This window comes from Dendropsophus ebraccatus, chromosome 4, assembly GCF_027789765.1.
Source record: "Dendropsophus ebraccatus isolate aDenEbr1 chromosome 4, aDenEbr1.pat, whole genome shotgun sequence".
Classification (NCBI taxonomy): domain Eukaryota; kingdom Metazoa; phylum Chordata; class Amphibia; order Anura; family Hylidae; genus Dendropsophus; species Dendropsophus ebraccatus.
Window position 1 is genome coordinate 93,288,882 of NC_091457.1, and position 14,806 is coordinate 93,303,687.

A 14,806-nucleotide genomic window follows, 5' to 3' on the forward strand; every position below is an offset into this window, starting at 1 on the left:
TATGGAAGATGAAAGCATCATATAAATATTAAAACAAATGGTATTTTCAACTAATATACATTTATAAAATGTATTCTATTTTCAGAGATGGCTTCTGACAGACTAAATCCTCTTAAGCACTTTGTGTAGAAATTGGATAAAAGAACACAATCTCAAATGTAAAAATAGTAATAGTATTAGTAAAAATAAATATCCTAATGTATTATAAGGGTGTGAAGAGGGAATCCTCTGAATGGGACTTACCATCGCCCTTTAAGACTTGCCATGACCATGAATTAAACTATAGGTGTAGTGGCCCAGAACGGAAGATTTTTCCCTTATTATAAGTCTGTATCTGTATTTATTTATATTCTGACTGTATCTGTTTTGAAAGGAATAATGGCCACTACAAACGGTTAGTGTTATGTCACCCCCAGTGTTCAAGTTTGGTATTACTCATATGTCTCATACATATTGGTTTATTTGTTGGTTAGTAGTATGATGATGCAACTGGCCTGGTATCATGTGACCTCCCCGGCTGCCATAGTAACCATAACAGCTGTTGAGCTCTGGCTGGGATCAGTTGGTCACACCCCTTTTTCTAGAGACTTCCCTCTACCTACAAGGGGGAAGGACGTGTTTTCCTGTGTCTCCTCAAGAAGAGACGCCACAACCCTGCGGTATCCTATTTATTGCTGGTCTTAAGTATTCCTGTCTAGTCCAGATCATCCTGACTCTTCAATTATCATATTTATCTAAGATCTGGGCGTCGTTTCCAGTCACAGTCGCTTCATCATTGTTAACAGCAAGTATCCTATTCAGCCTGTTTACCCAGCATTATACTCCTGAGACTACTACGCCCATCATTCAGTTGTCCCTCACTCAAAGTAACACTACTACACCACGGCCTATTGCAGCATCAACTACTATTATCAGTTATATTTAAGTTTGCTTCAATCTTGGTTGCGTCCAGAGAAAGACTGTTGCTATTAGTAACCACCGAGTTAATAAATATACAACTACCGTTGTTTCTGAACCCTGGCATTGGTTTGATTATTGATGCCTTGACTAAGGACAACGAAGAATTGTGTGGTGTAGCGGGGCCCGCTTGGACAGATGCCCGTCAGTTAGTCAGCTCCCCTCGTGCCATAACCGTGACATAACATCTGGCCATTGACTAACTGGGCTAAATCTACTATTAATAACTACTACTCCCAACAAGCTGCCCCGGATCACCACATAGGTATTTCTGGGAACCATGTTTCAGCAAAGAGCTTTGTCGCATGGCTGTTCTTCATTGTGGTTACCCATCCTTGTAAATGGGTAAAAGACCCATCCTTGTAAATGGGTAAAAGTTCCTAATAAATCATACAGGGCATGTTATTGCTACACTTCTGTCTAGTCTAAAATATTCTCATAAAAAGTGATGTGGCCTGAGTCATCTTAGTCGGCCAGGTTAATTAATATTCCTCTACCTAAGTCACCTGTATATCACCAACACATAACCTGACTATGACTTGAGAGTCAGAGATCAAACGACTTGTCTGCAAACAGCTTTCCCAAACCTCAAATGATGATGAGTTGAAAGATCTCTAATTAACAAGCAAATGGTCCTGACATTTAGTGTGTCTCCATTGCCTTTAGGATCCGGGCTGTCAGGAGCCCTCCAGGAGAGGAGTCAAACGAGCCTCCTCTATGATATGCATGAACCACAGCGCTGTGTTTAATTAGCTGGAGCCGATTTAAGTGGCGCTGTCACTACGTGCAGGTAGGAAGTGTGTCATGAGGCCTCCAGTCAAAGCCTGTTAAAGTATTTATGAGGCAGTATGTCATCAGAGAGACTGGAGAATGAGCTGGAATGGACGGCCTCTCCGCAAAATCAATAACGTTTGTGTTAAAGGGCGATAATTGAAACCATGGAACCAATTCTTATTCCATAGTTCAGATGCTGGTTATGGACAGAATCTTTGGCTATCAGAGTTATATTATAGGTCCCTTAGGTTGGGTTCAGACAGTGTTTTTGCACTCTGTTTAATGCATATGTTTTAGGGAAACAAATGCATGCAAAAATGGATGCAATTGTGTATAATGCGTCTGGATCCAGTTTTTTCATTGACTTCCATTATAAAAAAAAAAATGGATCAAAATGGATGTGTTTTTTTTAAACTTTTTTTTAGCGTACAGAAAAATGTGGCTGACCATGTTTTTGTGTACGCTAAGTAATCATTTAAAAACAGATCAGTTAAACGGACTGCAAAAACGCAGTATGAACCCAGCCTTAGTCACCCTCTTTTGTAATGTTTCTTCATTTTAAAGGGGTTTCCTGTGTTTCATATTATAATATAATGTTCTGTATTCTTTGTGTTTTAATTCCTCACTACTTTTAAGATCTCTGTTCACTGTCAGTAAATGGAAACATTCTTGTTTGCATTTAGATATACAAATGCCACATGACCTCATACTGCCAAAAGCTAACGGTTTGTTAGAATGTTATCCAGGTGGGGTTATAGATGATAGACTGTTCATTTTGGCCAAGTGGGTGCACTGTTTTTCTGAGGCAAAATGGCAAAAAAAAAGGTTGTTTTTTAAAAAAAGGTTTTAAAAATTATTACGTATTTATTACGTATTGGTTACATGTTGGACATATTTCCTACCGTTTTTTGGGCTATAAAAAAAGCCTTTTATATCATAGAAAATGCCTGCTTTCAATTGTTTTGAATGGGGTGTGACGACACACGTTGGGTCCTTGCCAGGGCATCTGTTCTCATGATACCAAAAGTTATTGAGGATTTTCTGTGAAGTATATGACTTGGCTTCCTTCACTTTTTTCTGGCCTGTTTGCACTTTATGTAGGAGAGGTTATCAGTTTACTGAGTGGATTGCACAATAGGCACTTACTTTATATATGATATTTTTGTACTAATTTTTATAAACTATTGTACTATTTATCTATACACCTGTTTATTTAGGAGGTCTTATTGGTTTATACGGAAGCCAGTCGCACAGTGTATGTTATATGTAATCATGTGGAACTACTTTGATTTTGTTTGATTGTCTGGGTGAGTAAGGGCCCTATTCCACCGGACGATTATCGTTCAGATTATCGTTAAATCGTTCGAATCTAAACGATAATCGTTCGGTTGAAATGCAGTTAACGATTAACGACCGAACGAGAAATCTTTGATCGCTATATAAGACCTGGACCTATTTTTATCGTTGCTCGTTCGCAAAACGTTTGCAAATCGTTCGCATTGAATAAGACATCGTTCGGTCGTTCGCAATAGATGCGAACGCATTAGAGAATAAATAGCGAAGAAAAAACGATCGCAATTACGATCATAAGTAACGATTATCGTTCCATGGAAATGAGTGAACGTTTTCAGGTCTTTCGCAATAGCGGTCGTTTGAGATCGTTAATCGTTAACGATTATGCAAACGATAATCGTCCGGTGGAATAGGACCCTTAGGGAGCATTATATCCCTAAGTTCAGTTCTTGCATATACCCATATGTTTTTTTAATGTGAAGTTTCTTATGTTGTTCCGTGTTTTTGAATCATGATATAAATAAAGCTTGTATATATTTTTTTCATATATTTAGTAGTGTGCGCTAATTTATAGTGTCCAGCTGTTTTTTTGCTGTAGATGTATATAGTGGACACTTAGCTGCACACCTAGCTGTTTCTTTGATATTTAGTGTGAGCTCCCTCACTTTCATTCTATTCATTCTTGCTTCGAATGGAGGCCAATTAAGTCATAAACTACATAATAAATTACTTTCCAAAATACATCCACATTTTGCCACATAAGTGACGTTAAAGAAGTGCCTTGCTATTTTACAGCCAAACAATTACAGCTGTAAATGTAACCTGTATGAACCAAGGGTGTTTCTAGGATTTAAAAAGATTAGGGGCATGACACCCAAAGCTAAACCCCCTTATCTGAATATTAGTTTATTATAAAATGTCTACCCATAAATGTTTTGTCAGCACAGTATATACAACAGTGTGTCTCTGCATAATAAAGTCCTGCACTTATTAACAGTGCTAAATAACCCCTATAAACCATGACCACATATACTGTATCTATGGTACAGACCAATATAAAAAATCAAAAATATCAGCTCACCCCGTACTTTTTGGATAAATTCATTTATTAACTGTAATACCACTCATACAGCTTACATAGCACACTGTGTCACCTGTGATCTCCAATACGTGGGTTCTAGTACACGTAAGCTGAAAACTTGCATTGGAGAGCACCTTACTGATATAAGAACACATTCTCATTTTAGAACTAATAAATCTTTATCTGGTTTTTCCAAACATTTTGTAGAGCATCATGATGGTAATGTAGATAGTCTTAGGCAATAGAGAGAGTGAGTAGACCCAGACAGGGCGGGGACTGGACATTACTGCTACGTAAAAAGGGAAGCCCTGTGGATACTTACTCTAGATAATAGATTCCCTAAAGGGTTAAACTATAAAACTGACCTTATGTATATATACTAGATTATTTTTGCTTATTATTTTCTTGTTTATGTTTTTTTCTCTTGTAAAGTGTGTTTATATTGCTGCTGTGTTTGATGTAAGCAGGTTGTGTGGCTTACTTGAATCAGGTGCTCCCCCCCCACTTGATTGGGAGGCATTCCTGGGACTAGGGCGCTACACACTGCAACTTAAAAACTTAAACTTAAAAGAGTGTTATGAATAGAGATGAGCGAACCTCGAGCATGCTCAAGTCGATCCGAACCCAAACTTTCAGTATTTGACTAGCGGTGGCTGCTGAAGTTGGATAAAGCCCTAAGGCTATGTGGAAAACATGGATATAGTCATTGGCTGTATCCATGTTTTCCAGACAACCTTAGAGCTTTATCCAAGTTCAGCAGCCCTCGCTAATCAAAAAACGATCGTTCGAGTTCGGATCGACCCGAACCCAGTTCCCTCATCTCTAGTTATGAACAGTTCACATTTGCAATGATTAAGAGGCAGCTAGCCTCGCAACACCTTGGCGTGTTTTTTAGCTGACTTATTTTGTTTTTCACATGTTTTTGTAATGCTTTAATCAAAGAACATATTGTTTTTCAAGAAGCTGTGATTGCTGGACCTTTTTACACACCAATATAACCCCCATACAGTGGTAGATGCTAGTGTTATATAAGAGCTCTGCAGCTCCACTGACTCACAGGTGACGTCTTCTCTGAGTATTCAGAGTATTTCCCTTTCCATTTTCTTCTGCATCTGTCCACCATGATGACTTCTTCCAACTGGGACGCCACTCTGCAATGTATGGTGCTTCCTTTAGTGTACCATATAGTAATAATGTCCTCACTTATATTGCCCCAACTGTGCGTTCCGCTCTTATTTGATACTTTTTACAAATAATGACCTAAAAGTACTTCCATTGAAAAATAATATTCCAACTCTGCCCTCTTTCAATAATAATGCCCCCAAATTCCTTTGCAGAGTAACAGTGCCGCCATATAGTAGTTAGGTCCCTCTGTGCCCCAATATAGTAGTTGGGCCTCCCTTGTGCCCTAATATTAATAATAATAATAATAATAATAATAATTATTATTATTATTGCAGCAGCAACCTACTCTGCAGTGATTTGCACTCAAATCAGTCAAATCAGTTCCTGTCCCCATTAGGACTTATAATGTAAATTCAGCTACAGTATCTGTATGTTTTGGATGAGGGAGGAAACCAGAATACCCAGAGGAAACCCACACAAATATTTTTTGCTTGGTGGGAATTGAAACCAGGACCCCAGTACTGCAAGGCATCAGTATTAACTACTGTGCATCCATAGTAATGTACCTCCAAAGTTATGTCCCCCTTGCGCCCCCATGTAGTAGTTAGGTATCCATAAAATAGTTAGACCCCTGCTGTACATCCTTTACCTTGATATCCTTAACTTTTTTTTTAGAAAAAAAATGGCCCAAAACTTGTGAAGCCTGTAGCCTTTACCTGCACTAATAGATTGAAAGAAGCTATAAGGACAGGAGAGAGGTTTGTGTGTTTCTGCTGCTGTTTTTGGCTTACCAGGAGGCTCAGGATGAACAGACCCATACATCCCATTTTATGCTTAGTGCTTGAAGTTCTGACAGCACATAAAACACAAGCAGTAAGACAAATCCCAATGTAGCAATGAATTGTTTCCAGCCATAAGGCATCTGTGACTGTGGTCTATAGGGATCCTGGAATTGCTATTTAATATACTAGTATGTGTTCTTTTGCTACCAACTTGGTCAATGGCTGCCAACTTTCCACTTGCACTGGCACATGTAGAGCAATGTTTGCACAGCTGAGTTCCTGTCATATCCCATTGCAATATGATTATTATAGAAACAGATCAGCAAGGGTTAAATAAGCTTAGATGTGGGGATAACACTAAGGGGGACATGTATCAAGCAGTGTACCTTGTGCTCCTTGGCAATTTTTGGCGTATGCGTGATGTGCACAGACCTTCGTCAGATTTACTAAACAGTGTAGCTCGGTGTATGTGTGAATATGACAACTTATACCTGTTTCTTTCCTTCTTGACTTATGTGGGCGTGGTTATTCTTAAGAATTTTCTTAGCTGTGATTTATCATCTGCGAATTTTGGAATATCCGCAGATTTATTCGCATCTGTACTCCAGTCCCAGGGTAGCGGAACTCTCCTAACTAAGGTCAATTCATGAATACCTACAGTATAATATGTAGCGCCAGGGAAGCTATGGCAGGTGATTTATGAACCAACTTGTGAATATTTCGAAATATTTGACTAAATATAATAATATAATAATATAAGGTGAAAATGATAAATGTCCCCCTAAGGGTTTGCCTTTTCACCATAACAAGGCTCCTCATCAGGGGCGTAACTACCACTATAGCAGGTCAATTCATGAATACCTACAGTATAATATGTAGCGCCAGGGAAGCTATGGCAGGTGATTTATGAACCAACTTGTGAATATTTCGAAATATTTGACTAAATATAATAATATAAGGTGAAAATGATAAATGTCCCCCTAAGGGTTTGCCTTTTCACCATAACAAGGCTCCTCATCAGGGGCGTAACTACCACTATAGCAGCCATAGCGGCTGCTATGGGGCCCGCCGCATAAGGGGCCCCCATGGCCTGCTCCTGCAATACACTGGGCCCCCTGAGCCGTCATCATTTGCAGCACGGGTGGCCCTGCTGGTCTCCTAAGTTTTGCAAATGTCCCTTTAACTGCAAGCACTCCTGACCAGAGCTAGCAGTTATGTAGTTATGACTTCACTTGACTGTTTAGTGGTCAGTCGGGGGGGGGGGGCCCCAATCAAATGTTTGCTATGGGGCCCAGCCATGTCTAGTTACGCCCCTGCTCCTCATAGAGATGTATTGGAATGTCGGCGACCAGGGTTGGAATCCCAGGATGAAGTAGAAAGTTTCTTGTATTAAATATAGATTGTTACCGTCTAAGAAAATAAAGAAAAGGAGATTAAAAAATAAAGAGGAGGGAAGCTTTGCAAACAGAAGACAATCCGCTAGTTGGCTCCTGACTTTTAATTCTATGTTTTATACTCCCCAACCGCTGTTATACAAAACTCTGCCAACCCCATAACAAAGGGCGATTATCTCATGCGGAGGAGCTGTCTTTCTGCAGGAGGCTGAATATACATGGCTGCAACAGTTGTCTAGGACTCCGGTACAAATACTTTACATGGACTCATTGTCTAATAGAGCCGTGCAATCTCCCATACTACATTTCTATACACAATATGAGAACAATACAATCAATGAGATCCTGGTATTCTGTAAGTGAGATGTATGCTACAGCTAAACTCTTTACTGGCATAACATTTGCTAGAAGATGATGTGTAGGATAGAGGATTTATTTGATGTGCAGCATAGAACAGTGCTTCTCAAACTGTGAGGCACCCCCCAGTTGTTGGTGAGGCACAGCTGAGGAGTCAGTATTCACAAAAGTGACTATTATCGGCACAGTTCTTTCCCTAAATCTCTGGTTAGGGTGCGTTCACACCTACAGGATCTGCAGCAGATCTGCAGCAGATCTGCAGCAGATTTGATGCTGCGTTCAGTTATTTAAATGAAATCTGCTGCAGAAAATCAGCTGCAGATCCTGTAGGTGTGAACGCACCATTAAGGAACATTATTGACTCATTTTGTGCTTATTTAATGTTATACAGAGGTTAGAAGACAAATGAAGGGTAGACTGAGCAATAGTTTTTTATCTTTGCTTGGTGAGGCCCAGCATCTTCTTGATCAGTCTGGTGAGGCCCAGGCTTTATTTAGTCTATTAGGTGAGGCTCCCATAGAAAAAGTTTGAGAAGCACTGGCATAGAATATAATATACAGTACACCGGACAACCATAACATTAAATAAATAACATTTATTATCTAGTGACAATGACATATTCCCAAGTTTAAGTAAAGTGTATATATGCAGTACATATATATATATATATATATATATATATATATATGTGTGTGTGTGTGTGTGTGCTACATCCAGCACTTCAAATGATATTCCAGTTATAAACTTCCCTATTGGGGAATACCGTGTATTCAAATACACTAAATCTTTTTGTCACACAGTGATGGCCGGTCTCATAAACATCAGTAGTAGGCAGTATTGACAATGTTTAATTTTGTAATTATCATGGCAGGTATCCAGCAGTCTACAATAGAAAAGCCACTAAAACGCAAATACTAGAAATAGTCTACCTAATATCTGTGGCATGCGTGTAGTCCCAAAGCAGAAGTCATGCTGAAATAACTGTTGAAAGCCAACAGGTCGGTAACACCGTGCACTAGCACAATAGTTCCATCACTCTTCTTGGCTGCGGATAGATCTAGAGCAGTGCTTCTCAATTCCAGTCGTCGGGCCTCACCAATAGGTCATGTTTTGAGGATATCCCATACAAAGGACACCTGTGAGAATACCTGATGCACTGAGTATAATTATATCACCTGTGAAATACTAAGGAAATCCTCAAAACATGACCTGTTGATGAGGCCTGAGGACTGGAATTCAGAAGCCCTGGTCTAGAGGGACAACATTCTACTAGTTTCAGTGCAAACACCGGTCCATTGCCCAAGGTACCCACAACGAGCATGGGTGCATGGAACAACTAAAATAAAAGTGGCCACCATGTGGACAGATGAATGCATGTGTACTGCTACTTGGGAAAGGTGCACTATGGGTCCTGCACTCAAGTAAGACAGGATGTACAACTTTAGTAATCCTTGAATACAATACATTTTTTTATTCTGCAGTCTGTACGCAGTGTGTTATCTGCTTTTAACAACAGCCTGATAAAGATGTAACTATCATTGAACATAACTGGGTAATGCCCCCTGCCATTTTGTAATATTGTGCAGGAATAGTTTTAGGTACATGACAAAATTCAAGGTGTTGACTTGGCTTCCAAATTCCCTTGAGGTCAATATGATCGAGCGTTTCTGGAATGTGTTGGAGAAACTAATCCATGAAGGCCCCATCTTTCAATATACATGACTTAAAAAAGCACTCTGTTTTTCTTTTATTTGCCCCCCAGCACCTATGATGATCACTTTCACATGGCGCAACACCATTCCAGTGCTACAACATTGTTTAAATCCAGCTGGCGCCCTATGACCTCTTCTTCAGCTGTCCCACATCTAAAAAGGCCAGAAGTCAGTGTCTTCACTGTATCGCTATGAGAGCACTCTGATAGAGATGCAGTAAAGACACTAACTTTTGGTCTTCAGAAGCCCTGGGGAAAGAAGAGGGGTCAGAAGAGCTGTGATGTAGACACCAGTGGGATTCGAATGGATCATTGGAATGACTTTGCGCCACAGGAAAGCAACCGTCATTGTCAGGCAGGCAGGGGGGTCAGACTGGCAGGGGTGGGTAAGAAAAGAATAAAAAGTAAACTTACCTATCCTTCTGCCCCATAGCGCCACTTCCGGGTCCCATTCACAGCCGCAAGTGTCTTGCAACTCTTCATGTACCTGATGAGCGATTGCTCACTAACTGGCTGAGTGGGCAGTCACTCATCAGGGCCATGCGCTGCAGCTGGAAGAGCCAGGCATGTGACATATCCGGTTTCCAGCCTAAGATGACATCTGGCGCTGGTCAACAAGACCTGGGAGCGGCGCAAGAGAGGCATGGGGACGGGTGAGTTTATTTGTTTGATATTGCCTGCCTGATGTTTTGATGTTTCATGGGAATTCCTCTTTAATATGAAATTTGGAAATCCGCCATTTTGGAGTCATAAACAATGTCAAAAAATGTTTCAAGAAACCCCTGTACACATAATTTTACATCTGTAATTACAGATGTAATATTAAACAACTTATGAACTGACAGATTTTTTTAAGTTGAATTTAAAGGGGTAGTGCGGCGTTTAACATTTATTCGCTAAATAACACACATTACAAAGTTATACAACTTTGTAATGTGTGTTATTTAAGTGAATGACCCCCTTCCCCGTGTTCCCCCCACCCCAGAAGTGTGGTGTATTATACTTACTTAATTGCTGTCATTATACTTACTCAATTGCTGTCAACGATGTCATCTTCGGGAGGCTGGCCAGACCGCTCTAGCCCTTCCTCATGCCGGCCCCCCTCTGCCATGTCAAGTGTGTTATTTAGTGAATAAATGTTAAACGCTGCAGTACCCCTTTAATGGCATTCAAATGGAAAAATGTTTTTTGATATGAGATGAAGGTTTTTTGGATGTAATATGGATAATTTTCTAAAGCAATCATTAAATTAAGTGAGATTAAACCTAAAATAGGCTATAAATTCTCAGTAAGGGAACAAAAAAGCACTACGTGTCACCTGCCTATCCAGCTGGGTCCTGTGTGTCATGCTATTTTAAAGTGAATGTACCATCAGGTACATTCACTTTAAGTGTTGCACATGAATAGAACGGGCTCTGTGTGAGGAAGCTGGTGCCACGGTCCTTTTTTTTGAACCGCGGCCCAGTTCCCATGCACAACTCTGGTCTATTACCGAGCACTTGCCCGGGCTGAAGCACTGGAATCGGGCCGGCCTGCCCTGAGTGGGAGGAAACCCCTGTCCCTCTAATAATAATATCTATTTGTATAGGGCTAACAGATTGCGCAGCCCTATGACACAGAGGGGAGAGGGTTTCCTCCCACTGAAGGCAGGGCGGCCCACCTCCAGTGATTCAGCCCGGGCTGGTGCTCGGTAATAGACCGGGACACGGTTAAAAAAAGGACCGTGCCACAGGCTTCTCCATGCCGGCACAATTCTATTCATGTGCAGCACTTAAAGCGAATGTACCTGATGGTACATTCACTTTAAGTTTGCTTCAGCAGTTGCAATAACTAAAAAGATAGATCACTTAGATAGTCCAAGAAATATCAAACTGTTCTAATGGTTGACCCAGCATGTAACCAACTTGCACATTGCGGCTGATATGGAAGGTTTAAAATGCTGTGGACATTAAGAAATAGAGATACAAATCAGAAGGTGCAGAAAATACATTTATAAATGATCTTTCTAAGGTTAAGTGTCCTGATGCTAAGTGAGTCACTGTTAGTAATAATCCACTCAAGTGAGACAGGATGTACGACTTTAGTGACTCTTGAATACAATTATTTTTTCCATTCTGCAGTCTGTACGCAGTGTGTTATCTGCTTCTAACAACAGCCTGACAAAGATGTAACTATCATTGAACAAGTGAAAAAAACACCTCCAATTAGATTAGCACCACAGTCAAATCTTATCACTTGTTAAAGTTACAGACAGAGCTGCCTTAAATATTTTGGTGGCTCTCCTTAACCTCTTAAGGACAGAGCCTAAAGGACCACAACAATTTTTTTTTTTATTTAGCAGTTTCATTTTTTCCTCTTTACCTTCTAAGGGTGTCTTTACACAGAGAGATTTATCTGACAGATCATGAAAGCCAAAGGGTATGTTCATACGGAGTAAATCAGGCGGGATTCCGCGGCGGAATCTTGCCTGGCTCAGTTTGACACTGCTTATCTGTGGGAGAGCTTGCACTCCTCTGCTGCCGCCGCTTTCTGCAAGACATGGCACTTCCTGGAGCAGAGAGGGGCAGCAGTAGAGGAGCGCGCACTCTCCTATAGACAGGCAATGGCACACTGAGGCAGGCGGGATTCCACAGCAGAGAGTTCCGCCGTGGAATTCCGCCTGATTTACTCAGTGTGAACATACTCAAAGCCAGGAAGTCATAAAGGGAAACTGGCTTTGGCTTCAAAATACAAAAAATAGAATTCAAAATGCCAATTTTAGTGTGTGTGTGGGGGGGTGTCCTTGTTTACGTAGTGCACTTAACGATAAAACTGACATGATGGGGGACATTTATTAAATGTCCCTGCAGTGCCGACGGTTTGCTGATTTATGAAGAGGTGCACGTAGCTATGATTAAAATTGCCTTATTGTGACTCTTATAACACTTTTATTTTTTCACCCAAAGGGCTGTACGCCATGATCTCTAGTTTTTATTAGTACCATATATGTATAGATGGGGCGTATCGACCACTTTTTATAGTTTTTTTATATAAAATGTAAGAAAATATCATCAATACTGGTGTTTTTTCAGCTTTTTGTTTACACCGTTCACTGTGCAGGAACAATATTGTTATATTTTAATAGATCTGACAATTACACATGCTATAGTATATAATATGTTTATTTGTTTTATTATTTTTATATGTTTTATTTATAAAATGGAAAAGGGGTAATTTAAACGTGTTGCTCTATGTCATTTTTTTTTTTTTTTTTTTTACATTTTGTTAATTTTACATTTGTTAAGTCCCCCAGGGGATTTTAAAATTTTTAGGCTATGTTCACACTACGTATGAGTCAGGCCGTAGTGCGAACCGCGAATATAAGCACGTAGTTTTGAGGTTGATGCGTTCGCTTGAAAGTATACGATATACGGCCGCACAATGCACACTGCGTATGAGCTTACGGCCGGATCGTATACGGCGCCGTGAAAAATGAACAAGACCATTGTTTGAGGACGGAAATGTTCCAACTCACGGCCGTGGATTTTCATGCGATCCCGTATGGAGTACTTATTTTAGCCAAATTGAACGTGATTTTTAGATCCAAAAGGTTCTGTGTGTTTTATTGGGCTGGGCGAAGATTTCCAAGTAAATAACCTGTTTCAGATCACTTTGAAACAAGCTAGGGAAGCATAACTCTACTACGGGCATATGTTCGCGGTTCGCCCGCATGTTCGCAATCCGGCCACATGTCTATTTTTCCCACGGCTGTACTTTCAGCCGCACATGTACGGCTGCGTACGAACTACAGCCGGACTCATACGTAGTGTGAACATAGCCTAACATTAGATTACTGACACTGATCTATGCTATGCCATAGCATAGCACTGATCAGTATTATCTGCGATCATTACATTGAGGCTGCCTGTGGCAGACTCTATGCATTGATCGCCAAGCTGACTGCTGGGAGGAAGGTAAGGGACATCCAGCAGGCAGTAAAAATAGGTCACACTGTAGGGTCCCGGACTGGACAGTGACAGGAGCGCAGCGATCACAGATCACTGCAGGGGTTATTGTTATCGGCAGCACATTCTGTTTTTAAACAGGACATGTGCTGCCTATAACAATGTATTTAATGAGCGTACAATGAATCGCTCAATCATGCCCTACAAGCAGCATTATGGCCAAATATCAGGCCATGTAAAAGGATCTTTAGAAACAGACTACTATTTAGCCAAATGAGCCAATCAGACATGTGACCGTCTGACTAAGCTTTATGGGTCATCTAGACTGTAGATAAAACTAGAGTATATAATATGCTATAGTTCTAGATATGTAAATGTAATTTATGTGTGTATTTTTCTGAGAAGTGCATTTTAAAGTATAATTCCATTCTATTTTCATATTGTCACTGCATACCCTGAATAATGAGTTTGAGCAGTTTTGCAAACCTTTAAAGAGACATACAAGGAAATTCTGATGTGTTACGCTTAGTGCAGAGTCAAGGCCCTATTCCATGGAACGATTATCGTTCGTATTCGGCCGATATCGGCCGCTACGGACGATAATCGTCCCGTGGAATAGAGTGCAATGATCAGCCGACATCGTTCATGTCGGCTGATCGTTGCAGTCGCTTGTTTTTCAACATGTTGAAAAACAAGCGACTGATATAGCAGTGATCTGCTGCCGTCTCTCCGTTGAATAGGAGCGTCGGCAGCAGACGCTGCTATATCCTATGGGCCCCCCACGCAGCTCCCCGCCGCCCCCTCCCGCACTCACCCTCTCGCTGCAGCCGCGTTGAATAGCGGCGGCAGCGAGCGGGGAACGAGGAGCAAACGAGCGCTGAGAGCGCTCGTTTGCTCCTCTAAACGACCAGTGTAATAGGCCTATCAGACTGGCCGTGCATGTCTTCCATCTGTAGGGTTCTATGAATTTCAGGTTGTGCATCTCTGTCACAGGTCCTGCAGAGTATATAATGTTGGAGGATTAGTTGAAATATCTAATGTGAAATGGCCTATATAAAATATGTGGGATAACACCCCTTTGACAAGGAGACTGGTAACACCCAGAGAGTTCTAGAAAAAGACAATTCTCTTGAGTTATTTCATGGGCAATACATGTACTTACAAAAACACAGTCAGGATAGCTGTGAGGTCCTCTTTAAACAACTCCATATATTGAATTTGTAGCAATTCAGATTGTTCTTCTTCTTTTTCCCCACATGCATTGTATGATACTATGCTAAAGTGCTTTAAAGTCCTATTTTTTGCACAAAGTTTGAGAAAATAACTGTTGTTGTGTTTCTTTCCAGATTTTGCCTTGGTGAATGGTGAATCAACATATCCATCCCTAG

At 40.7% G+C, this 14,806-nt stretch overlaps 1 long non-coding RNA gene across 2 annotated transcripts; it reads left to right on the plus strand.

Annotated features, from left to right (window-relative positions):
* Window positions 1-539: 539 nt before the first annotated feature.
* LOC138789787 (uncharacterized) lies at window positions 540-14,804 on the plus strand. 2 transcript variants are annotated; one of them, XR_011362797.1, is made up of 3 exons: window positions 540-784; window positions 1,624-1,747; window positions 14,765-14,804. It is a non-coding gene; the product is annotated as an uncharacterized lncRNA (long non-coding RNA). The 2 variants fall into 2 exon arrangements; XR_011362796.1 differs by having other exon boundaries at window positions 540-659.
* Window positions 14,805-14,806: the final 2 nt, after the last annotated feature.